The sequence below is a fragment of the Chlorocebus sabaeus genome, chromosome 4 (genome assembly GCF_047675955.1).
Source record: "Chlorocebus sabaeus isolate Y175 chromosome 4, mChlSab1.0.hap1, whole genome shotgun sequence".
Taxonomy (NCBI): Eukaryota; Metazoa; Chordata; class Mammalia; order Primates; family Cercopithecidae; genus Chlorocebus; species Chlorocebus sabaeus.
Genome location: NC_132907.1, coordinates 24333524 through 24360234, shown reverse-complemented (window position 1 = coordinate 24360234; position 26711 = coordinate 24333524). Strand labels below are relative to the sequence as shown.

The following is a 26711-nucleotide window of genomic DNA, read 5'->3' as shown; positions in this document are numbered from 1 at the left end:
TCTTCTTCAGAATGCAATCATTCACTCATTTGTGCAGTGAGTGCCATCTAAGTGCCAGGCATTGATTCCGACACAGCAGTGAAAAAAATAAAGTCTCTACTCTCATGGCGGTTACATGACATTCTAGTTGAAGAAAAAACTAAAAGGTTACATGTGAAACCTATGCATGATACCTGTTACCTAATAAGTACTCAATAAACACCAGCTATTTTAATTATTATTGTCATTATTACCAACCTGATTGCAAAATCTAATTCAGGATGGTTAAAATATGTCCCTTGACTAAGAGATAAATAGCTAGTTCCTACCCTAAAGCTGGATCCATCTTCCATTAGCTATCTCAGGAGCCAATTGGGGGACCCAGTGCCCCTCCAAAGCACACAACTCCTTGTTTTAGGATTTTTTTCCTCCCTTACCTTCCTACCTGTTCTTGGAAGTCAGCACCATTTCGCAGCTCTCCAGAGGTTAGGAATGGAAGCAGGGGAAGTCACAGCTGCAATGGTCTATTAAAATATGAATAACTGATGCCCCACCTCCCATCCTATTCAAGCAGTAAAAGACAGCCACCCTCTGCAAGGGTCTCCAGCTGTATGCACATGTATGAGCACAAGGAAGGGCCCGTCAACTCACAGGGACAGCAGGCTTATCTGGGATTGCCTATTTCGTGCCTAGCAGGTTTACCCCTGGGGCCCACCCAGGTCACTCTCTTTAAAACTGGAACCCCCCACACACTCATGCTGTTAGCCTGCTCTGTTTTTTTAAAATTACCTTCCAATATGTAATGCACTTATTTATTATGTTTGTTCTTTATTTTCTCTTTCCTCCATGATAATGTTAGTTCTTATGAGGGCAAAGATGTCTGTCAGTTAGAACCATGTCTGTTACATATTAGGCACTTGGTAAATATTTGTTCAAGGAATGCATGAAAACCTCAGAGGGAAACGCTTTTTATCAATCCTGGTAGGGCTTTGTGGCACTGAACAAATGCTCCAAAAAGCCCTTCTCCCCGGCGACGGGCCGAGGCAGCAACCTGAGAGCAATGCCCCTTCTGCTTTCTGGGATCTGGGCTGTGTTGCCTTCTCTTGTTTCTATTCTTTTAATCGCTCCCTTCCTGGGTTTTATATTGCACGCCCGGTCTTCCAGCGTCATGATTACTGTAATAAACAAACTGAAGGGCTGAATGCATCTTTTTCTCCCCTTGCAGCATGAAGAGCAGTTCGCGGTATCCGGTAAATAGGAAGCACGAATATATAACGAAACTGGGATTTGAAAGCGCCACCTTCAGTTCTAAGATCTAAGGGTGGACTGCGCGAGCTGAGGCCGGCAGGGCTGCGGGCAGGGCCGCTTTCCTGGGCCTCCTTCGCCTAGACAAGCAGGGCAGAGGTGAGGACAAACGAGGGAAAAGGACGGGAGCACCAGCTCTCTCCTTCCCTCCAACCCCCACGTTAACTGGAAAAGGCAGCGTGTTCTGGGCCTTTCCCGGCTAAAGCAGCAGTAGGCGACCGACGAGGGAGGCGGGTGGAGAAGTGACTGGGAGCCCACAACACGGACCCAGGCGGAGGAAGAGCGAAGGGCGGGGAAGAGCGAGGGGCGGCGGGGAGGGGCCCAGAGGGGCTGCTTCGGGCTAGGGCGGGCGCCTCCTCCCGGCCGCCCGCCAAGCATGCCCGGATCCCCTTAGCCGCGTCCCAGCACATGGGCTTGCTTACACTCGCTGAGAGAGGGAGGAGCCACGCTGCAGAGCGGTCTGGGCGCTTTTTCCCATTTTTGCTCCAGGATCCAGAGATTTGAGCAGGGGTGGGTTGAGGTGAGGCGGCGGGGTCCCTCCCCTTCCTTAGGCCCAGCCAGTGAGGTCCCCCGTCTCTCTGTCCTTTCCTCGCCGTCGCCCTTTCTCTGCCAGGCTCTCCTGTTCGTCCTCCAGGGGCCCACGCTAGCCCCTCACCTCCCCTTGAAGTCTTTTCTAACCGCTGCGGCCTCCTAGGTCCCCGACGCGTGTGTTCCTGTAGGAAGTTTACAGTTCACACGATGTCTCATCTCTTGGTATATGTCTCCCCTCTCGGTATATGTCTTTCAAGTAAATTGTGAAGCATAAAGAGCCATATGCTTTTTTTTGCTTTCAGCCATTTTTTTTTCCTAATTATAAAGTGCTTCCTAGTTTCTGTTGTAAACAATAATGCTGCCCAGCCGCTTACTGTGTGACCTCAGGAAAATCCTGTCTGAGTTTTCTCATGCAAAATGAGATTTGTAAGGTCTCTTCCAGCTCATAAATTCAGGGACTTTCCTGAGCGAGAGAACTGGAAGTTAGATAGAGCTGTCCTAGTACAGTGGTTTGGGGTCTGAATGCGTCGTTTCTGGGGGCCACGGGTAGGTGGCATCTGTGAGCAGCCCTCAGAAAGAGGGGCCAACAGTGACCCCGGGTTTCTTCTGTCCTGGACACTCACCACCTGCCTCAGTTCTTCTAAAACTGGGTCTCCGAGCCACACACGTATGACCACCCAGCCACTGGCTCAGACAAGGAAAAGATCTCTGTTCCTGTAGTTCAGGGCTGAAAGGAGGACATTTTTCACAGAGACATTTTGCTAGGAAATGATGAAGTACAAAAACACAAAACCGTAGAAGCATCCAATCAGAGCCCCCATTCTTGTGAGGAGCTTTAGTAAGAGGCAGACACTGGCAGACAAATTTTAGGCAACCTTGAGGCTCAGGTCATTTTCCTCAACTGAACCATGAAGACAAAGGAGGCCGCGCCAAAGACAGGCTCACTACTACTACACTGAGTATGTGGCCCCTTTCCTGGAGCCGGACAGAGAAGGAGCACGGGCTTCAGGATCATTCACATGTGAATCTGACTCCAGTGTTGCCGTTTTTTGGCTGTCTGAGCTCGGACAAGCTTCTTAACTCTCCGATTCTCGATTTCTGTTCTATTAAATAGGGATAATATCTTCTATCCCACTGGGTTGAATGAATGTTTTTGTTGTTGTTGTTGTTGTTATTTTTTATTATACTTTAAGTTCTAGGGTACATGTGCATAACGTGCAGGTTTGTTACATATGTATACTTGTGCCATGTTGGTGTGCTGCACCCATCAACTCGTCAGCACCCAGCAACTCGTCATTTACATCAGGTATAACTCCCAATGCAGTCCCTCCCTGCTCCCCCCTCCCCATAATAGGCCCCGGTGTGTGATGTTCCCCTTCCTGAGTCCAAGTGATCTCATTGTCCAATTCCCACCTATGAGTGAGAACATGCAGTATTTGGTTTTCTGTTCTTGCAATAGTTTGCTGAAAATGATGGTTTCCAGCTGCATCCATGTCCCTACAAAGGACACGAACTCATCTTTTTTTATGGCTGCATGGTATTCCATGGTGTATATGTGCCACATTTTCTTAATCCAGTCTGTCACTGATGGACATTTGGGTTGACTCCAAGTCTTTGCTATTGTGAATAGTGCCGCAATAAACATACGTGTGCATGTGTCTTTATAGCAGCATGATTTATAATCCTTTGGGTATATACCCAGTAATGGGATGGCTGGGTCATATGGTATTTCTAGTTCTAGATCCTTGAGGAATCACCATACTGTTTTCCACAGTGGTTGACCTAGTTTGCAATCCCACCAACAGTGTAAAAGTATTCCTGTTTCTCCACATCCTCTCCAGCACCTGTTGTTTCCTGACTTTTTAATGATTGCCATTCTAACTGGTGTGAGATGGTATCTCATTGTGGTTTTGATTTGCATTTCTCTGATGGCCAGTGATGACGAGCATTTTTTCATGTGTCTGTTGGCTGTATGCATGTCTTCTTTTGCAAAATGTCTGTTCAGATACTTTGCCCACTTTTTGATGGGGTGGTTTGGTTTTTTCTTGTAAATTTGTTTCAGTTCTTTGTAGGTTCTGGATATTAGCCCTTTGTCAGATGAGTAGATTGCAAAAATTTTCTCCCATTCTGTAGGTTGCCTGTTCACTCTGATGGTAGTTTCTTTGGCTGTGCAGAAGCTCTTTAGTTTAATTAGATCCCATTTGTCAATTTTGGCTTTTGTTGCCGTTGCTTTTGGTGTTTTAGACATGAAGTCCTTGCCCATGCCTATGTCCTGAATGGTATTACCTAGGTTTTCTTCTAGGGTTTTTATGGTATTAGGTCTAACATTTAAGTCTCTAATCCATCTTGAATTAATTTTCGTATAAGGAGTAAGGAAAGGATCCAGTTTCAGCTTTCTACTTATGGCTAACCAATTTTCCCAGCACCATTTATTAAATAGGGAATCCTTTCCTCATTTCTTGTTTTTGTCAGGTTTGTCAAAGATCAGATGGCTGTAGATGTGTGGTATTATTTCTGAGGACTCTGTTCTGTTCCATTGGTCTATATCTCTGTTTTGGTACCAGTACCATGCTGTTTTGGTTACTGTAGCCTTGTAGTAGTTTGAAGTCAGGTAGCGTGATGCCTCCAGCTTTGTTCTTTTGGCTTAGGATTGTCTTGGCAATGCGGGCTCTTTTTTGGTTCCATATGAAGTTTAAAGCAGTTTCTTCCTAGCCTCGATGGTCTTTACATTTTGGCATGTTTTTGCAATGGCTGGTACTGGTTGTTCCTTTCCATGTTTAGTGCTTCCTTCAGGGTCTCTTGTAGGGCAGGCCTGGTGGTGACAAATTCTCTAAGCATTTGCTTGTCTGTAAAGGATTTTATTTCTCCTTCACCTTTGAAACTTAGTTTGGCTGGATATGGAATTCTGGGTTGAAAATTATTTTCTTTAAGAATGTTGAATATTGGCCCCCACTCTCTTCTGGCTTGGAGAGTTTCTGCCGAGAGACCTACTGTTAGTCTGATGGGCTTCCCTTTGTGGGTAACCCGACCTTTCTCTCTGGCTGCCCTTTGTTTTTTTCCTTCATTTCAACTTTGGTGAATCTGACAATTATGTGTCTTGGAGTTGCTCTTCTCGAGGAGTATCTTGTGGCATTCTCTGTATTTCCTGAATTTGAATGTTGGCCTGCCTTACTAGTTTGGGGAAGTTCTCCTGGATGATATCCTGAAGAGTGTTTTCCAACTGGGTTCCATTTTCCCCCTCACTTTCAGGCACCCCAATCAGATGTAGATTTGGTCTTTTCACATAATCCCATACTTCTTGGAGGCTTTGTTCATTTCTTTTTACTCTTTTTTCTTTAGACTTCTCTTCTTGCTTCATTTCATTCATTTGATCCTGAATCGCTGATACTCTTTCTTCCAATTGATCGAGTCCGTTACTGAAGCTTGTGCATTTGTCATGTATTTCTCATGTCATGGTTTTTATCTCTGTCCGTTCGTTTATGGCCTTCTCTGCATTGATTATTCTAGTTATCCATTCTTCCAGTCTTTTTTTCAAGATTTTTAGTTTCTTTGCGCTGGGTACGTAATTCCTCCTTTAGCTCTGAGAAGTCTGATGGACTGAAGCCTTCTTCTCTCAACTCATCAAAGTCATTCTCCATCCAGCTTTGATCCGTTGCTGGCGATGAGCTGCAACCTCCGTGTTGGGAGATCCACTGCTCTCTTCAAAGCTGTCAGACAGGGTCATTTGCATCTGCAGAGGTTTCTGCTGCTTTTTGTTTAGCTGTGCGCTGTCCCCAGAGGTGGAGTCTACAGAGACAGGTGGCCTCCTTGAGCTGCTGTGGGCTCCACCCATTTTGAGCTTCCCAGTGGCTTTGTTTACCTACTTAAGCCTCAGCAATGGTGGGCGCCCCTCCTCCATCCTCGCTGCTGCCTTGCACTTAGATCGCAGACTGCTGTGCTAGCAATGAGGGAGGCTTTGTGGGCGTGGGACCCTCCCAGCCAGGTGTGGGATATAATCTCCTGGTGTGCCATTTGCTAAGACCCTTGGTAAAGTGCAGTGTTAGGGTGGGAGTTACCCGATTTTCCAGGTGTTGTGTGTCTCAGTTCCCCTGGCTAGGAAAAGGGATTCCTTTCACCTTTGCGCTTCCCAGGTGAGGCGATGCCTTGCCCTGCTTCAGCTCTCGCTGGTCGGGCTGCATCAGCTGACCAGCACCGATTGTCCGGCACTCCCCAGTGAGATGAACCCGGTACCTCAGTTGAAAATGCAGAAATCACCCATCTTCTGTGTCGCTCGCATTGGGAGCTGGAGACTGGAGCTGTTCCTATTCAGCCATCTTGCTCCGGAGCCTGAATGAATGTTAAATGAAAATGAATGTCATTCAGAGATATTAATTATAAACACAGAGCTTCTGTTGGTTTAAGCACAACAGCTGCTTATTAAGGGATGCTGAGGACCAGAATCCCTAGATAGGCTGGGGAATCCAGCTTGGAAGTCATGAAGCCAGATAGGCTTCACAAATCCCATCACCAGATTCTCCTGCAGATTCTTCCTGCTGCAGCAGCTGGCATGGGCCTCACAGCTTGCACCACCTGTTCAGGCCTGCAAGGCATCTATTAGGGCTTCTGGCACTGCTGCTTCTGCTAGTTGTGCTTTCTCAAAATACCATGTTCATTGCAGCATTGCCTTCCAAATCAAAGTCTCACACAACCTAACAGTTCTGACTGTTATTATTCCTGCAGGTCTGTCTCTGGTCCTGGGAAGGCCCACCCTCTTCAACCCATATTGTTTGATTCATTCGAGACAGCAATCTATCTGTTTTTAAGGCTGATTTTACCCTTGGGTGAAAGTCAGCTTTTTAAGGTCTTCTTCAGGAACAGAATGGTGGGACCTTGGCAGAAAGCACCAGTGTTTGCTGCAACCTCACCTCTTCTCCCCAACCCCTGATACAGCCCCAAGTTCACTAACTTGTCTTGTTTTCCCCTTCCTGCCCCCCTGCCCACCCCTGTGCTTAAAGCCTACACTATCTTTAGGCCACCTAATAAATTCCTATTTCTTGCGTGAGTCAAGTTTCAGTTACCTGCTGAGCCACCACCTGGTTGTTCTTTGATTCAATACACAAATGCCTCCAAGGCCTAGACCAGTGGTTCTCAGCTCTGGCTGTACGTTAGAATCAAGGAGGAGTGAGGGGCTGGGCCTCAGGCAGTCTGATTTAATAGATCTTGAGTGAGTCCAGATGTAGGTATTTTTGGCAGCTCCCTAGTTTATTTGACCAGGGAAACTGTCTTCTAAAATCCCATCATGGTTTTACTTACAATGCCAAAAGCTTTAAGCAAGGAGTGAACATCAAAAGTACAATATCAAACGAGAAGAAGAGGGTAATATACTCCCACTTTCTGATAACTATCTGCAAATACTAACTTTTGAATTAACCATTTGGCAAGTAGAGGCTACAAATTAGCCTTTTTGGGTCATTTTAGCTTTTGGGCTTGAAAATCATATAAATTCCTCCTAAGTCATTTTGTACCTGTTAATATTGAATTTATATAGAAAAGGGGATTGGGCACAGTGACTCACACCTATAATCTCAGCAGTTTGGGAGGCCAAGGTGGGAGAATTGCTTGAGCCCATGAGTTCAAGACCAACCTGGGCAAAACATGAGACTTTGTCTCTACCAAAAAATATATATATATAATAAAATAAATTAGCCAGGGGTGGTGGCGCATGCCTGTAGTAACAACTACTCAGAAGGCTCACTTGAGCCCAGGACTTCCAGGCCACATTGGGTTATGGTTGCACTACTGCACTCCAGCCTGGTGACAGAGTGACATGGGGCCTCAAAGATAAAGAAATAAATAGAAAAGGGGAGAGAGGAGAAGGAGGCTTTAAGGGAGTGACACAATGCCTCATTGTCCAGTCTCTAAGATAAATGAAGAATGGGAAATTCTAAATTCTACTTATTTCAAACATGTGGTTCATTCATAACATGAATCATCTGATGATAAAGTGATTGAAGTAAAAATATCAACAGCTGTGAAACTACCAGGGTGTTTATTACTCATTCTTGTTTCCATCTCTTGTCAATTTCTCCATCTATTCCCCATTTTGAACTGTCAATTATAATGATAAGAACAGACAGAGGGAAACAACAGGCCTTCAGTGATGAACTAGGTAAGATACTATGAACAATGGAATTGATATTCTACTGCTGCTGCCGCTGTTGAAAACAAGACGACAGACCCCAAATTGCCATTTGGTGTGCAACCAGGTAGCAATGCAGCCGCTAAGGAACACAAGGACCCACCAGTAGGGGGCAGTTGTCATTTTTTTCCCCAATTAACAACTGAATCCCTGCCCTATGTTTGGGAATCACCCACCTCCCCAACAGAAGCTAAGAGCATCAGACACACATTTTGCACGCTGCCTTTGTAGCTAGGGCATAGGCATAGCTACTGGACCAGGGTCCACCAAGCACAGACAACCCACAGTCTTAGAATCAAAAGCTCAGTGACCAGAAGTGACACGTGATGGCAGCTATTTTCAGTTGTCAGATGCAGCAGTGGCAAGGATTCTTACAGATGGGTCCAGTATCAAAGGCATTGGTGGGGGGCAGGCTGCAACATTGGGGATGCAGTGCTGGCAGTGGAGAGGGCACTGCAGGACCAGTTCTATACTAAGATGGAGCTGGCTTTTAGACCTCTTAGATATATATGATGAGCTACCCAATATCCTTTGAATAAAATATTTCTTTTTTTTTTTTGAGACAGAGTCTCTTGTTGCCCAGGCTAGAGTGCATTGGCACAATCTCAGTTCACTGCAACCTCCATCTCCCTGGTTCAAGTGATTCTTCTGCCTCAGCCTCCCAAGTAGGTGGGATTACAGGCATGCACCACCACGCATGGCTATTTTTTTTTTTTTTTTTTTTTTTTTTGGTATTTTCAGTAGAGACAGGTTTTCGCCATATTGGTCAGGCTGGTCCCGAACTCCTGACTTTAGGAGATCCACCCACCTCAGCCTCCCAAAGTGCTGGGATTACAGGCATGAGCCCCTGTACTTGGCCTCTTTTCTTCTTAAATTACCCTGGATTATTGCAACAGTCATGCAGTCATCTCTACCTCGAGCCTTGCCATTTTTTGCAGGTGTTCTCAATGGAGTAGTTAGAGTTCCTGTAACCATATCAATTATAGCATAACATTTCTCTATTCAGAACTCTCCAATGCATCCCATCCCACTCAGTTAAAAGCAGTAGACTTTTACAGTGGCCTACAGGGCCCTATGCATACCCACCCCCATTATGTCTCTGAGCACATAGCCTATCACAGTCTCCTTTACTCAGTCTGCAGCCTTTACTCAATCTGCAGCAGCCACTTAAAGCTATCTGCCTCAAGGACTATTTGTGTGCTAAATTTTACCTGGCAAGTTCTTCCTGCAAATCCTCATGACTCACTCCCTTACCTCCTTCAAGCCTTTGCTGAAATATTCCCTTTGTGAAGGCTTCTCTAACAATGCTACATAAAACTGCACCCCATCACCCCCTTTTCCTGCTTCCCTGCAACCCTTATCCCCTTTCCCTGCTTTAGTTTCCTCCATAGAACTTATCACTAGCTAACATGTTACACTCAACTTGTTTGTTTATGTCTGTCTTGCTCAGCTCCCATTAGAATGTAAGCTTCAAAAAGGCAGAGATCTTTGTTCACTGCTGCATCTATGGTGCCTGGAATAATGAGTGCCTGACACAGAATAGGTTTTCAATAAATATTTGCTGGCTGGATGACTGACTGAATGAAGAGGATGTCAATGATAGGTGAAAAATGTAAGTTTCCCTGATAAAGGGAAGATAGCAGGAAGGAGAAAGTGACTTTGCAGATTGGCAACTAGAGCTCAGCTGACGACGCAGCATATCTTCCTGGAAGTCAGTTGGGAGAAAGAAGTTTGAACACAGGAATAGTCAGAGACATCTTGAGGATTCTTTGTTTTTGCTTATTAAGGAGTAGATTGATCTTTTTCAGTTCAATATGGCCAAGAGGAAACCAGCAATCAATATTGGTGGACAGAAATTCTGATTATGCAACAATTGCATAAATTCACTTAGGAAGAGTTGGGCAGTATAATCATGTTACTAGTGAGAGCAGCTACCTCTCTTGATTGCTTACCAAATGCCAGGTGATTTCCAGGCTATACATGGAGTATCCCATTTAATCCTTACAACAAACTCATGAGGTAGGCACTACTATTTTCATCTTATAAGTAAGAAAATAAGCTAAGCAACCAAGTCAAAGACCGTATACCTGGAAAAACGTCATTTTTCATTTGGTTATGTTTTGAGATGAGACAAGATCGAACATTTTAGGTTGATCTCTGTAATCTAAAAATGAGCCTACAGAATTGTATATAACAAGCATGAAGTTGTGGAACATGAACAGGCAAATGAGGTTTGAACATCAGATCTGCAACTCTCTGTCTATATGACTTTAGGCAAGTTACTTATCTCTCTAAGTTTAGATTTATCCTCATTTGTAAAATGTAAAAAATCATACAATTCTTGTAGAGTTGTCACCATTAAATATAGTCACACATGGAAACAGCTAATATAATGTCTAACCCAGAGAAGGCACTCAAGAAATAGCATTATTATCACGATTATTATTATTGTTATTATTATTATTGAAGGAATTCAGAGTCTACTCTCTTGGCTCCATACTTGTGAGTGCCCACAAAAGCATACTTCTCAAACAATGTTTAGAATCAATTGGGCAGCAGTTTGAAAGTGCAAATACCTGAGTTCTACCCCCAGAGATTCCAATTTAGAGATGATGGGAGTCTAGAAATCTCACTCTCAAATGGAAAACTGGCATTCTCTTAACTCCAAAAAGAACTTCTTACTTTCTAATGTTGTGCGACCTAATGTATGCTACCTGAAATTCCCATGTGAAACTAACCCCTCCAAAGCAGTGTTGCCTAAGGTTAAGGGAATGCGTTCTGGACCCTTGGGCAAGCACATCAAGCTCTCTGGTCCTCACTGTCTTTATCTGTAAAATTGGGATAACAATAATTCCTACTTCATACAGATGAATCAGGGCTTAAAATAAACATGTAAAACAATTAGAAAGAGCCTGACATAAATTAGATAATCTAATAAAAATAATAAAGACAACAATTATTATTTTATTCTATTTCTCATTCTTCGATCTCCTACTGATGGAAGGATTTTTTTTTTAAGTGGAGATTATTTTCAGTCCCAAACTTTGCACACAGTATCCTGGCTGGCCTTCGCCAATGAAAGAGGCAACACACTGAGCCCACTTCTGCTGGAGCCTGTGCTGAAGAAGGTAGGGCCTGCTGAGCAGTTCCAGACTGGCCTTAAGGAGACTTGACAATGCTTCATATATGTGAGCTAAACTAAATCTCACAAATAAAAATTTCATGTATTCTAGTGTGTAGAGAAGAGGATGCTAGTGCATCCATCTTCCCAGCTGCTCTGAGGATGCAGTAATTCCTTCCACTGGTCACTCGTACCCACCCAATCAGGTCTCCACTCTTGGTGTAGCTGCTTCCCTTAGCAAAGAGGTCTTCTCTGGCTACACACTCAAAAGCACCCCACTCGCCTTGCACCTCTCCTATATTAATCTGTTCTCACATTGCTATAAAGGAATACCTAAGAGTGGGCAATTTATACAGAAGAAAAGGTGAAATTGGCTTAGGGTTCTGCAGGTAGTACAGGAAGCATGATGCTGGCATCCACTTGACTTCTGAGGAAGCCTCAGGAAACTTACAATCATGGCGGAAGGTGAAGGGAAAGCAGTCATATCATGTGGCAAGGGCAGCAGGTGTGGGGGAAGGAGGTGCCACGTGTTTATGAACCAGCAGATCTCATAAGAACTCACTATTGTGAGGACAGTGCAAGGGGATGGTGCTAAATCATCCACGAGAAATCCACCCCCATGATCCAGTCACCTCCCACCAGTCCCCACCTCCAACACTGGGGATTACAATTCAACCTGAGATTTGGGTGGGAAAACAGATCCAAGCCATAATCACCTCCCCACACCCAAATGGACACATCATTGCTCTGCCATTTCCTCTATCTCAGCCCTTTGTCTACTTTATAGCTCTTATCATAATACATAGTCTGATAATCATTTCACTTATTTTTCTGCTTTCCTGTTTCCAGGCTGTGCCATCTAAACAGACACACACACACACACACACACATCCTTGTACGTTTCAGGAACACTGGGATCCCATTTGTCTTGTTTTCTCCTTGCTTACCATCGTCTATCTCAGTGCTAGCATTCAACACACAGCAGCTCTCACGAAATATTGAATAAAGACTGAACTTTTTAGACTTGTGACTCTAAAAAGGCATTTCCTCTGGATGATTCTATCTGGAAGAAAAAGCAAAGGGATGGATCTGAATAAACAGAAAAGGAACAAAAACACCAGTCACAGCTTCCACAGTTTCCTAGAGTGTGGCCATTAGTGGGGTCCATACCAACACTTTTAAGATCATTAAATGAAGATTTCCTGTCTTAAATGTGAAAACCAGAAGCTACACAGAGGCTGAAAAAGTATTAAAGTCATCGCAAGGGATTACGAGTAACATAAATTACAATATGGTTTTTTTAAGAGAGACAGAGAAAAGAGAAAAAAACTTTAATGAGACCAGATCTAAAAGCTCTTGATCTTTCCAAAGAGAGAAAGATTAAGTCCTTTCTTCTCTTTACCATTTTTATCAGTTTGATTTTTAAGCTTGAATTATTCCCTCCACTCTCAAATGAACCACTGTCTATGCCCTGTCTGTCCCCACCTCCCACCCCCTTCCCACCTACATGAATGACTATTAGAGCTAGAAGGACTTTGAAAATTATCATGTCCAATCCTTCCTTTTGTTGAAGAGGAAAAATAAGTCTGGGCCACACTGTGAGAGAGTCTCAGGACTCAGAAGGGGGCCCAGATCTCTTGACTCCCCAGCCAACCCTCCACGCCTCCAGGCTAGATTCAGCTCACTTTGATTCATCTCCTTCTGATTTACCAGAGCCTGGTCCACTTTCCAGCCTCAGTGTTATCTCTTAGTTATCCATCCACAGCCCCTTCTGAAGGTTCAGGAAGCAAATAGTTGATATCCTGTCTGTTTCGAAGCCAGGAACAGCCCCACAGATATCAGCCAAGAATGTTCTTTTCTGGCAGCACCAAGTGAGTATTCCTTTGTCCAGTCAGCACTCCAGCCAGAATATGTTCCCATTCTTGAAAACAATTCCTTCTCTCTTCAGTCAGTCTGTATTCACTCTATAAGTCTGACATGCATTGGAAATAGGTATGGAGCTAAAGAAAGCCCCACAGTTTACATTCTAATTATCAGAAAGCCCTGCCTTTCTCTCCCTGGGAATGCCAAAGCCAGAACCTTCTCAATCTTCTTTTGCCCTATCCCCACCCCATAAGGAAGGGGCTACCACAAATGCGTTGGTGAATTATGAAGTAGTGTTCAGTCCTGACAGGTCACAGGGGCATTGAGAAAAGACCATGTCCTCATTCACAGCCAGTCTGGGGTGCTGCTCTGAACCACACTGACCCCCAAAGTCTGGGGGACAGAGCTGAGTCAGCTATTTCTGTCTTGTCCTCCTTTCTGTCCACCCCACCACAGAAACTGAGATATGCTTGCAAAATCTTACTCTATGATCCTTTTCTCCCTAGAACCTTCATTCACTCAACGATAAAGCCCATGAGCAGTTCACTTTTTTCACGTGGTTCCATATATGGCCTAGTCCCATTTTATTCTTGAATTTTTGTTTGTTGGTTTAGGGTTCTTGGCCAGCTGTGGGGGTGATGGCGAGTAGGATCTGATAATTTGAAGACAAAGTGACCCTCTCATTTCAATCTCGAAAATTATTTTTATCTAAGCTCATTTTCCCTTCATCACTTTGACTCATTCACTCGTGAATACCCGTATTTGGGTTGTTTATTGATTTTTATTGTTATTGTTGTTTATGAGTTTCATGGTTTGTTTTGGCTTTTTGGTGAGAGGGTTATTGATTTTAAGATAAGGAGTCCATCTTCATCTCCATCTCTCAAACTATCTATGCCTGAAGGGTTATTCCCTGCATAGTTTTCAGATACCCTTAGTGATATCGTCTTCATGTTCTCTCAATCTGCGAACTAGGTTGTCTTCAACTTTTTCCTTTTTTCTCCATTGGGTCACTCCCTCTTCTTAAAAGAGTTTCTCATAAGAACTTAGTTTTGGTAATGTCTAACTTTGTATTTGTCCTAAGTTTTAGAAAATATTGGCATGAATTCCAGAGAAGACGGTATTGTGAATTCAAAAATTGAGGCTTTGTTTTGCTTCAGAGTCATTGATTGCCATGACCTACAAAAAAAGGAAAAAAAAAAGAGGCCAGGCATGATGGCTCATGCCTGTAATCCCAGCACTTTGGGAGACCAAGGCAGGCAGATCATCTGAGGTCAGGAGTTTGAGACCAGCCTGGCCAACATAGTGAAACCCCATCTCTACTAAAAATACAAAAAAGTAGCTGGGCGTGGTGGCAGATGCCTGTAATCCCAGCTACTAGGGAGGCTAAGGCAGGAGAATCACTTGAACCTGGGAGGCAGAGGTTGCAGTGAGCTGAGATGGCACCATTGCACTTCAGCCTAGGTGACAAGAGTGAAACTGTCTCAAAAACAAAAACAAAAAAAAGTAAAAGGAAACTCAAAAACCATGGCCATGTTAAAACAAGATATGTATCTCCATGTACTAGAATCAGAAGGGAAACAATGGGTGGAATGTGAAACCACTGAGGTCTGAACCAGAAGTGAACAGAGGTGACCCAGAGTTCTAGCTCCTGTGGGGTTATGGGAACCAAACTACCCCAGAGGTGGTGGTGGTGGGGTGGGATGGGCAAAAGCTCTTAGTTATCCATCCACAGCCCCTTCTGAAGGTACGGTATGGGGCAGCCACATTTTGGACCACATCACCCTGCCCCACTCCTTCCAAAACTGGTAATTGGACCAAGCCTGGGCACTTCCCCAAAACATCGAAGCCATACCTGCTGTGAGAGGATCTCGAATGAAAAGTTCTACCAAATAAAAAAGAGCTGGCCCTATAAGATTCTTGTTCCAATGAAATTAAATTGGGAAATGTTGGAGGAAGTAAACAATTTTCAGTGGAAGCTGAAGCTGAAAGATCTTAGGTTTGAGAGGAGGCAAAAGGTTCATGATCAAGCCAAAGCCAGAAATTCTAAGATCAAAAACTTATTAGATTCAGAGAAAAGCTTTAGGCTAGAGGATAAGAAAAGAATAACTTTAGACTGGAGGATAACTGCCTGATAGCTAAAAGAGGAAACCAGACCCAGAGAGAGATTTGGGGTCATCTTAATGTAGAAGAGAAAAGCAAAACTCTACAACTCCCTCTGCTGAGATCCAGAGGAGTTCTTTGGATGCTGAGGATCTTCCTGACCTCAGTCTCCATGAGACCCAGCTCCACAGTAATTCCTGCTCTTCTTGGGATGGGTTGTCTGGCTCCTCCTCAGCTACTGTAAAGCTCTGGGCTTGGACCCTTATTTCCTTGGTTTCATGTATCTCTTTCTAACTGTCTTCCTCCCTTCACTCCAATCACTTGAGGTTCTTGAGTGAGATTATTCAAGAAAACCTAACTGAAACATATGCTTGCTCATGTAATCCTCTCAATGGCCCTGTGAGATAGGAGTACTATTTCCATCTTACAAGTGAGGAAACTGAGGCTACGGGACATTACGCAGCAGGATCATGGAACTGATGGGCTAGTTGTTTGCTTTGTGTGACCTCACATCTATTTCCCCACCTTCCTCTGCTTTGCTGGCCAAGCAAAGTCTATTTTTTAAGCTCCCTTGCCAACTGGCTTCTAATTCACCAAGAGGGTCACTGGTGGGAAATTTATGAGTAGAAAGAAGGGAGAAGCCAGGATATTTTTCACTGTGTGTTCTGGGCAGCATCTCTGGCAAGGATTGCACCTTCTTCATGTTCCAGATCCCATGAGAGGGCCTTTCTTCCATGTTCCAGTTGCCTCCCATCAGGCAACCCTCAATCCTCGAGTCCTAAGAATGGGAGCACTTTCTGGCTTTTGCTAATCTTTGGGTGGCCTCCTGTCTCTTGTTTAGAGTTTCACTTCTTTTAAACAATTTGTGACTCATTCTTCATGTTAAATCTCACCTATTACCTGGAATGGCTCTGTTTTCCTGAACGGACCTGACTGATGCAATAGTTAACCAGGGGGCAGAGTGACGATGTGAAGTTCAGTCTGTGTGACTCCAGAACCCACACTCCGAAGACTGCATTATATTGACAGTTAAATCACAGAGAGATTTCTCAAGTTTCATTACAAACTAGTGATGTTTCCCCCAGAGCAAGCCCACAGAGAGGCCTTCCCATAACATGTTTCCACTGCTGATGGTTAAGAGTTAATTTTTTAGTATCCCACCCCAAAGATCAATATGGGGCCAGAAGAGTTCATTTCTAAGGGCTGCCCGTGGCACCACAACCTGTTGCCCTTTTCTAACACTGCTTCCTGAACTCCCACGACCAATCTAGTAGTACTAGATGCTACCAGGTGAGGAACCAGGTGAGGAATTGCCATGGCACCAAACTGAATGTACACTATTGAACCAGATTGAAATCTCAAGGTACTCAATAGGCTTACCACCGCTCACAAGCAATAAACAGGAAATTTCAAGTTCTGTAGAATTATTTCAAGTTCTATAGAGTTATGTAGAGTTATTTATAATATATAATATAATATAATTATAAATTTTAAGTTCTATGGAGTTATATTATTTAGGAAAATTGCAATAAACCTAGTGCTCTTGGTTTCTTATCCCTCTCCTAGCTTCAACCTTCAGAGATCCTATTTTCTTAGGATAATCCGTCCTACTGACACTCCCTGGTCTCAGTATTTTGTTTGTGTTCTCTCTTTCTCTCCTCTCTCTCTCTTTTCCTACTAGATTTCTGACCATCTGACCTCCAAAGCCAAGTGTCTACCTGCTAAATTGTGTATTAATAGTTCTGTGTTGGTCATTTATCAAGATCTACGTCACCTCTGACAAGCCATCATCATCTGTTTTATGTTGCACTTAAGGTCTGGCTTACTGTACTGTATTGAATTTACAGGAGCCTAGAAGCAAGTGAATGTTGGAGTTTTCAAAAGTAGCTGCTATGCCAGAGAGAGCAGAATGTTCATATCATCTTCCCTGAAAATCTAAAAAAAAAGTCAAATCAAGAACAGAGGCTTCAACTTTATGGTCTTTAAATAAACCCACAATTTCTTCCCTAATTGTGAATGTCTCCTGCACCTGGTCTCAATCCTTTAAACACTAACTTTAGTCCATTCATGGGTAAAGGTGGATAATTTCAGCATCTAATTAACAAGTGTGTGGTGGGAAGTATGTTACACTCTTGAGGTTTGTACTACACAATATCCCATACTACTGACAAGCGACAGTCTGTATTTCGCAGACCACAGTTGAACAATCTACACGATCATTTGTAAAAATAACCGAGTCTTGTTACAGAAATGGGTGTTATATTTGGTATCTCTCTCCTCACTCTCTCCAGCTACCACCTCCCACATCCCAGCTGTCTCCTGATCCTGTGAGGGATTTTGTTTCTCTGAAAAGCTTTAGTAACTTCTCTATTCTGTCCTTTTCTCTAAAGAAATCTCAATGCTAACAGAAACGAAAATGGATGGCCATATGTCACAGAGAATGAAATCTCTGCTCCCAATCCCTGTCTTCAGAGCTGACCTAGAAGACAGCCACTCCACTCAGACATAAGTATGGACTGTGCGAGTGAGGAAGATTCCTCCCCCACCCCATGTCCCCCAGCAGGCAGCTAGCTCCTACTCACTATTCAGGTCTCAGCAAAAGAGTGGCATCTTTGGGAAAATATTCTCCACCCCTAGCCTAAGTCACTGTCTTTTGTTACGTGTTCTCACAGAACCGCTATCCATTCCTCAAGAGTAATTAACTCAGTTTGTAGCTATATCCTTACCTGTGTCCTCTGGATAATGACTGGCTACTCTATCAGTCTGTAAGATCCATGAATATATGTGTCCCAAACTATTTTTCATGAAAGTGGTGGTGGTGATGGTGGAGTCTTGTAGCAAATAAATTTGGGAAATACTGGATTAAATTAAATTAAGCAATTTTCTTTATCATAGGACTTCTTGGAGCCTTTTAAATGCTAATGTGTGTAATGAATCACCAGCATTTCTCAAGCCACACTAATCATGGAACCTTTTCTCATAACAAACATTAACATCTGGAAGAATTAGAATTCTGTAGAATATAGTTTGAGAAAAGCCAATATAGAATGAATGATAATTTCTGCCTTTATTCCAACATTATAGCAGAGTGGTAATTACCATGAGCACACAAATTTCAAATGACCTTGGAAGCTGCAGTAAAAAAACTGTGACAAAACTTCAGAGTGAAATAATCACAAAGGAAGAAATAGCAGGGTAAGGGTAAGTTTGAGGAAGACACACACAAAAAAAAAGAAAGAAAGAAGGAAGGAAGGAAGGGAAAGAAAGAAAGAAGGAAGGAAGGAAGGAAGGAAGGAAGGAAGGAAGGAAAGAAAGAAAGAAAGAAAGAAAGAAAGAAAGAAAGAAAGAAAGAAAGAAAGAAAGAAAGAAAGAAAGAGAGAGAGAGAGAGAGAGAGAGAAAGAAAGAAAGAAAGAAAAAGAAAGAAAGAGAAAGAAAGAAAGAAAGAGAGAAAATGAGAAAGAAAGCTAACTTATTGAGAAGGCAAAGATGCAGTTCCAATTAAAGTAGAATCAACGCCAGGCAACAGAGTAAAAGGAGAATTGGCAAGATTCTCCTAGATACTTGATACTGAGAAGCAAGAATTAATATGGCGCCTGCTGCTGGTCCAAGACAACGGGGGAAAGATCGGTGACGTTGGGTTTTCTGGCTGGTTTTCAGATAGAACTGAACCATGTGATCAACTTGTTTATGTCCAAAATGGCAAATTTCAAGTTCGATAGAATTATATTGTTTAGGAAAACTGCAGTATACCAAATAATAGTTGATTATTTAAAATACTATAAATATATACTTTTCAGATTTTGGTAAAATGATTTAAATGGTTTTTTTAATTATTATACTTTAACTTCTAGGGTACATGTGCACAACGTGCAGATTTGTTAAATATGTATACATGTGCCATGTTGGTGTGCTCCACCCATTAACTCGTCATTTACATTAGGTATATCTCCTAATGCTATCCTTCCCCTTTCCCCCCTCCCCACAATAGGCCCCGGTGTGTGATGTTCCCCTTCCTGTATCCAAGTGATCTCATCGTTCAATTCCCACCTATGAGTGAGAACATGCAGTATTCGGTTTTCTGTTCTTGTGATAGTTTGTTGAGAATGATGGTTTCCAGCTGCATCTATGTCCCTACAAAGGACACAAACTCATCCGTTTTTATGGCTGCATAGTATTCCATGGTGTTTATGTGCCACATTTTCTTAATCCAGTCTGTCACTGATGGACATTTGGGCTGATTCCAAGTCTTTGCTATTGTGAATAGTGCTGCAATAAACATACATGTGCATGTGTCTTTAGAGCAGCATGATTTATAATCCTTTGGGTATACCCAGTAATGGGATGGCTGGGTCATATGGTATTTCTAGTTCTAGATCCTTGAGGAATCGCCACACTGTTTTCCACAATGGTTGAACTAGTTTACAGTCCCACCAACAGTGTAAAAGTGTTCCTATTTCTCCACATCCTCTCCAGCACCTGTTGTTTCCTGATTTTTTAATGATTGCCATTCTAACTGGTGTGAGATGGTATCTCATTGTGGTTTTGATTTGCATTTCTCTGATGGCCAGTGATGATGAGCATTTTTTCATGTGTCTGTTGGCTGTATGAATGTCTTCTTTTGAGAAGTGTCTGTTCATATCCTTTGCCCACTTTTTGATGGGGTTGTTTGGTTTTTTCTTGCAGATTTGATTGAGTTCTTTATAGGTTCTAGATATTAGCCCTTTGTCAGATAAGTAGATGCAAAAATTTTCTCCCATTCTGTAGGTTGCCTGTTCACTCTGATGGTAGTTTCTTTGGCTGTGCAGAAGCTCTTTAGTTTAATTCGATCCCATTTGTCAATTTTGGCTTTTGTTGCTAATGCTTTTGGTGTTTTAGACATGAAGTCCTTGCCCATGCCTATGTCCTGAATGGTATTACCTAGGTTTTTTTCTAGGGTTTTTATGGTTTTAGGTCTAACATTTAAATCTCTAATCCATCTTGAATTAATTTTCATATAAGGAGTAAGGAAAGGATCCAGTTTCAGCTTTCTATTTATGGCTAGCCAATTTTCCCAGCACCATTTATTAAATAGGGAATCCTTTCCCTATTTCTTGTTTTTGTCAGGTTTGTCAAAGATCAGATGGCTGTAGATGTGTGGTATTATTTCTGAGGACTCTGTTGTGTTCCATTGGTCTATATCTCTGTTTTGGTACCAGTACCATGCTGTTTTGGTTATTGTAGCCTTGTAGTATAGTTTGAAGTCAGGTAGTGTGATGCCTCCAGCTTTGTTCTTTTGGCTTAGGATTGTCTTGGCAATACGGGGTCTTTTTTGGTTCCGTATGAACTTTAAAGCAGTTTTTTCCAATTCTGTGAAGAAAGTCATTGGTAGCAATTTAAATGTTTTTTAAATGAAGACATATCAGTACCACTGTGAACTATTTTTTTTATTTGAGATGTGAAAATAAATGCATATTAATATTCGAAGGAGCTGCCTCAGACTTTTTTAAGAAATGGAGGTATAGACTTAATAAATTAACTTAGAAATAATTATTCCAAGTTTAGTGGCTAATAAAGTGACGTCTAAGACGTTACTATGCTATAGATTATCTTCTAGCATTAATCCAGTGGGCAGGGATTTTCTTTCTAGTTCAACTTCACAACAAGGTGTATGATCACATGTGAAAAATGGGAATTCAGAGTGGAAATCTTGTTTTGAAAATCAACTAACATTTAGTTTTCCACTTCAGTCAATTCAGATCACTTCAGTCAATTCAGATCGCTGTGAAATCTTGTTATGAAAATCAACTAACATTTAGTTTTCCACTTCAGTCAATTCAGATCACTGTGTTTATTGTGAGGACTCAAACAACATCAGGTAAAATGTCCCTTTCTATATGATAGTAGCAGAGAGAACGTAGAAGTTAGTTATCAGAGAGTTTGAAGGATTCCAAATGTTTGCATTATTGCTGAAAACAATCTATAATTTAATGTAGATTAACTCTGGACTGTACATGAACACCAGTATATGAAGAGGAAGGTAACTTTGAAAAATTATATACACTGGAGGATTGGCTTTATTGTGGCTATCTTCTATGTCAACTCTGAAATCTGTCTTTGATTATTATTAAAAGAAGTTTAATTTCAAAGGATGGCTCCCCTTTAAAATGATTCTTGGGTCTTGACACTGGATGTAGAAGCAGAACTTGTATAGTCTGAACAAAGGGGTAGTTAGAAAAGATTGTTTCAAGCCTCTGTGTTCCTAAGATCATGGCTAAATTTCCCAAATTCTGAATTGAGGTGAAGGGTCAGAGAAAGAGTTCATTTGGAATGGGATCTGGAGGTGTCCCTAAGGAAAGGAAGGTTGGCTGGACCTGGTGATTCAGGAGAAATCCAGTCTACTCTCACCTGCTGCCATCTGCTATCTGCTTCTGCTCCATCTTCCCAGTCTCAGGGAATCCCCTCAGCTCTACCCTCTGGGTCCAGCCACCTCAGACTCAGTGACCCCAGACCCACTCTCTATTCACTACTAACCCCACAGAAAGACTACTTAGTTTAAGTTTCCTCAAGAGGGGTTGAAAACATAAAGTCTCTTTACTTCCTCTTCCAGAGAGTTGTGTGTGAGCACGCATGTGTACACATGTATATGTGTGCACACATGCATGTGTGCAGTGGATGTGCACTTGAGTTCTTTCAGTGTAGGCTATCATGTGAAGACTTCTCAGACTTTTAGAAACATGATACTTGCCTCTCTTTCCTGAGGTCAGGATAAAGAGACACTCAGACCTTTAAGACTTTGTGCTTAATCCGTCGTCCTGCTGCGTGAGGAATAAGAGCTCACTGTGGGGTTTGCTTGCTGGTCTCCAGTTGGACTCTCAGGAGCATCCAAAGCCCAGCCAGAGCCTCAGCCTGCTGCCTGGGCACCAGCCTCATCTGCCTGCTCATGCATGTCTGCTCTTGCTTCCTCTGACTTTTGGACATGCCCAGCTTGCTTTCATATGTGTCTCAGATCTGCTTGCTCTGCACTTGTCCACATGGACTTTTCTGGCTCCAGACTTAGCCTTGTAGCTCTCACATAGTGCCAGAAAGATCTCTCAGCTCCAGGAGCCACGGCTGCCGTAGGACATTCTAGTTCCTCCCAGGAGGGGGAGATCAGATACCCTTCAAGATATAGCCCCCAGAACAAGAGATGTGTTTTGCCATTCTTCAAGGAAAGGAAATTTCTATTTCTCTTTCTCTCTCTCTCTCTCTCTCTCTCTCTCTCTGTCACTCTCTCTCTCTCCCTCTCCCTCTCTCTCTCTCTGTCATGACAAGTGCATGAACAATTTGATTTCAAGTTTTATGGTCCAGAGCATCCTAGGCACTCGGTATGGTCCCCAAACGATTGCCTTCTAACCCGCTGCAGGCCTTTTGGGAGAAAGTCAACTCTCTTCCTTTTCTTAGGCTCAGTCTGGTTATTCAACCCAGAAAGGGGAAGCTGGGGCTGGGGCCACAGTGTTTGGACTCAGTGTGAAGTTCTCCTTCTGTGATGGTTAATATTGAGTGTCAGCTTGATTGGATTGAAGGATGCAAAGTATTGTTCCTGGGTGGGTCTGTGAGGGTGTTGCCAAAGGAGATTAACATTTGAGTCAATGGACTGGGAGAGGCAGACCCACCCTCAATTTGGGTGGGAACCATGGCTAGAATAAAAGCAGGCAGAAGAAAGTGGAAAGTATATGAAGTCTTCCAGCCTGCATCTTTCTCCCGTGGTGGATGCTTCCTGCCCTCAAACATCAGACTCCAAGTTCTTCAGCTTCTGGGACTCTTGGACTTACACCAGTGGTCTGCCAGGGCCCCTCGGGCCTTTGACCACAGACTGAAGGCTGCACTGTCGATTTCTCTCCTTTTGAGGTTTTGGTACTCAGAACAATCCACCGCTGACTTCCTTGCTCCTCAACTTGCAGACAGCCTATCGTGGGACTTTACCTTGTGATCACGTGAGTCAATTCTCCTTAATAAACTCCCTCTCATATAGACATATATCCTATTAGTTGTGTCCCTCTAGAGAACCCTGACTAATACATCTTCCTCCTTTCTGTCTTTCTCACCCAAACTAGAAGGCTGCCACCAGTTGTGATCACAACTGTCCCAGTGGTTTACAATACTCCTTTCATAGTCATTTTAGACCTTTAGGTTTGACATCTCTTCTTGTAGAACACTCCAATATGGGCAGAGTCCCTTCAGCTCAACTGACAATCAGTTTACACATACTGTACCCAAGCTGTCATTGAGGAAGAAACTGACATCTCAGCCAACCCACCTTGAGACCAGAAAGGGGCCTGAGTAGCCTCTGTGCTTCAAATACCCATGGGGCAAACAGCCCCATACTCCACAGACAGCCCTGTGGCATCCTGAAACTCCTTGTTATCTTCAGGACCTGTGTTTCGTTCCAGGATAACTGAGGGATTTTTTGGTTCAAGGTTCAGTTCAGGAAAATTCTATATCTTTACAACTTATATTCTATTTCATTCAAAATGAGTATGTCTTCATTGATTCCCATGGGAATATATATTCTTTCAACTCTATAATTATGAATAAGATAAAACCAATGAAAACTTGCCGTTGCCTTTTAGACACCAAATATTAATATTCACATGTTTCAGAAGCGGTGACATGGAGAGAATTTTCTGATCTTTCATCCTAAATGGGTCGGTGGGCACCATGAAAAGATGGGCAGGCCGCTCTCCACCTGTGTGCAGCATCACTGGCGTGTGCTGACACTGAAGCAGGATCTAACTCGGTTCCCAGGCCCTTACTCAGGCCTTCTTTCTGCTTCTTCAAAACTCCAAACTCTGGGGCAATTTTGGGGTGATTTTTGTGAATGCGGTGCAGGCTTCCGGAACATCTGGGCTTCAGGGAAGGTATCTTCCTCCCTCTGTTCTGTTCCCAGAGGAGCCCTACTGTGCACAAAAGGAAGAGGCACAGTGAGTTAAATGGATGGATGAGTACTCCAAAGTGAAATTCCTAGAGGTTATCTCACTTTTCCACTTATTATAATCCTCATACTATCTTAATAACTTTTCCAACATTTCAATTCATTTCATTTATCTTCTTAAGATAAGATGGAAGAAAAAGTTTTTAAAAATTACCTCAGGGTCCTTTGCATCAACGGGATAAATGGAGAGGTCTGTGAGTGGTGAATACCTTGCAGCAGTCTTTCTCTGGCATCCCATCAGGACAGGTATGATCTGGTTCATATCAAGAGGATGGCCGTAGGTCTCCTAGAAGTCATTACCAACTAATTTCCGAATAGAGATAAAAGCCAGTGAAAGATGCTAAGGCTCCTTTCTAATTAAATAATTCAATGAACGAATTCTGTTAAAATTTAGTTTCCTCATGTAGAACAAGTGCTGTCAAATACCCTAGGGAGTCAGGACAGTGGGTGAAAAATGAATCTTTAGTGATGAAATTTGGTGATCATCTGCTCACAGAGAGTGTGTCAGCCACCTGGAGGGTTATTCAAAGCAGACTTTAATCATATTTTGGTCATGTTTTGGTCTCTTCCTTATGTATTCCACAAACCCTTTGCAAAGAATCCACTCCAGCCTGCACCAGAATAGTGGAAGACTACCACTGCTTCCACTGTGGTCCAAGCTACCCCTATCATTCTCAATGGACTCCCTCCTTCTGCCCTTGTCTCCCTACCATCTATTCACAGCATAGTAGCCAGAGTGATCCTGTTAAAATGTGAGTCAGACCATGGAAGTCCTCTGATCAAGACCCTCCAAGAATTCCCTATGTCATCCAACATAAAAGCCAGAACCCTTTGGCCTTCAGGGCCCTTCCTAATCCACTGTCTACCACTCAGATATCTAACTTCACTCCTTCTACTCTCCCCAGCCACACTATTCTCCTTGCTTGTTTCCTTACTTCACACAGATTTTTTTTCATGGGTCATCTCAATGAGACCTTCCCTCCCACCTTGATAAATATTGCACCTCTCCAGCGTTCTCTGTTCCTCTTCCCTGCTTTAGTTTTTGAAACAGTTTTTAATAACAATGTGACATATGTATAGTTCGCATATTTATTTTGTTTATTTTATATTTCCCCCCTAACTTCTACACTGTCTACTCACTCACACACCGTAGAACATAAGCTCTAGAAAGGCAAACATTTTTGTTGGTTTTCTTCAGTGCTTTCTTCACAGGGCCTAGATCAGTGACTGACACATATTAGACACTCATTAAATACTTCTTGGACCCAAAGTCAACCCATCAGTCATCCATTTGGAAGCCGTTTCCAAGACAGTGAGCAAAGTGGAGCAGAGCAGAGCAGAGACTACACATAGCAGGGCAGATGGGAAGCAAGGCGAGGGGAGACTGTAAAGTACTGAGAGACAGAAAGAGTAGCCCCGATCCTCAACTTTCTAGTTCCCAATTCCAATTCCCATTAGGCATCTGACATGTAATTTGTTTCCTGTCTTTGTATCATCCACATGTGCCCATAATATTTCCCGCTCTATCCTTACAACAACACTGTCTAACTTGAACTGGCTTGAAAAGGAGAATAGGAGACAATATTAGAAAAGGAATGGGTAAACCAGATGACATTAGAGCCTTGCAAGCCATTGTAAATACCTGGATTCTTGCTCTGTTTGAAATGAGAGGCCAGCAGAGCAGGGTTTTTTGTTTGTTTGTTTTTTATCAAGGAATTATGCACTGACTTTCATTTTAAGGAGCTCCCTCTGACTGCTATATGAAGAGAACTGCACTCCAGCCTGGGCGACAGAGTGAGACTGAAGAAGGAAGGAAGGAAGGAAGGAAGGAAGGAAGGAAGGAAGGAAGGAAGGAAGGAAGGAAGGAAGGAAGGAAGGAAGGAAGGAAGGAAGGGTTCTCTGGAGAAACAGAACTAATAGAAGAAATAACATGAGAGCAAGAGAGAGATGGATTTAAAGAATTGCCTCATACAACTGGGACTGCTGGCAAGTCCAAAATCCCCAGAGCAAGCCAGCAGGCTTCAGATTCTGGTAAGAATTGATGTTGCTGTTTTGAGTTCAAAGGCTGGAAACTCAGACAAAATTTCTCATTACACCCCGCTCTTCTCATTCTCTCTTGAAGCCCCTCCAGTTACGCTTTTGACCCTATCAGGTCCTCTTCCACAATGGCCATAGTTGAGGCCACCAGTCTTGTGACTTAATACCACATCTATATGCTGAAACTCCTACACTTGTATATGTGGTAATCATATGTTGCAATCTGGAGGTAGAATCCCTTCTTTTCCAGGAAACCTCAGTGTTCACTCTTAAGATCTTCAACTCATTGGATGAGGCTTACCTACATAATGAAGGACAATCTGCTTTACTCAGAGTCTACTGATTTAAATGTCAATCACATCTAAAAAATACTTTCATAGCAACATCTAGACATATTTAACCAAACAACTGGGACCTATAGCCTGGCCAAGTTGACATGAAATTAACCATTACAGGGGCCAGGGTGAAATCAGGGAAGCCAGTAAGGAAACAATTAATATAATCTAGATGGGCAGGAATGGTAGCATGAACCAGAGTGTTAAATAACAGAGGTGATGAGAATTGGTCAAATTTCAGATATATTTTGAAGGTCAAGCTGATAGAATTTGCTAATAAATTAGATGTGAAAATAAAGAGTCCAGGATGA

At 42.8% G+C, this 26711-nt stretch overlaps 1 long non-coding RNA gene across 1 annotated transcript; it reads left to right on the top strand.

Annotated features, from left to right (window-relative positions):
- The first annotated feature begins 592 nt into the window (after positions 1-592).
- LOC140711568 (uncharacterized) lies at positions 593-26123 on the top strand. The gene is made up of 3 exons (XR_012092845.1): positions 593-1383; positions 22945-23030; positions 25769-26123. It is a non-coding gene; the product is annotated as an uncharacterized lncRNA (long non-coding RNA).
- Positions 26124-26711: the final 588 nt, after the last annotated feature.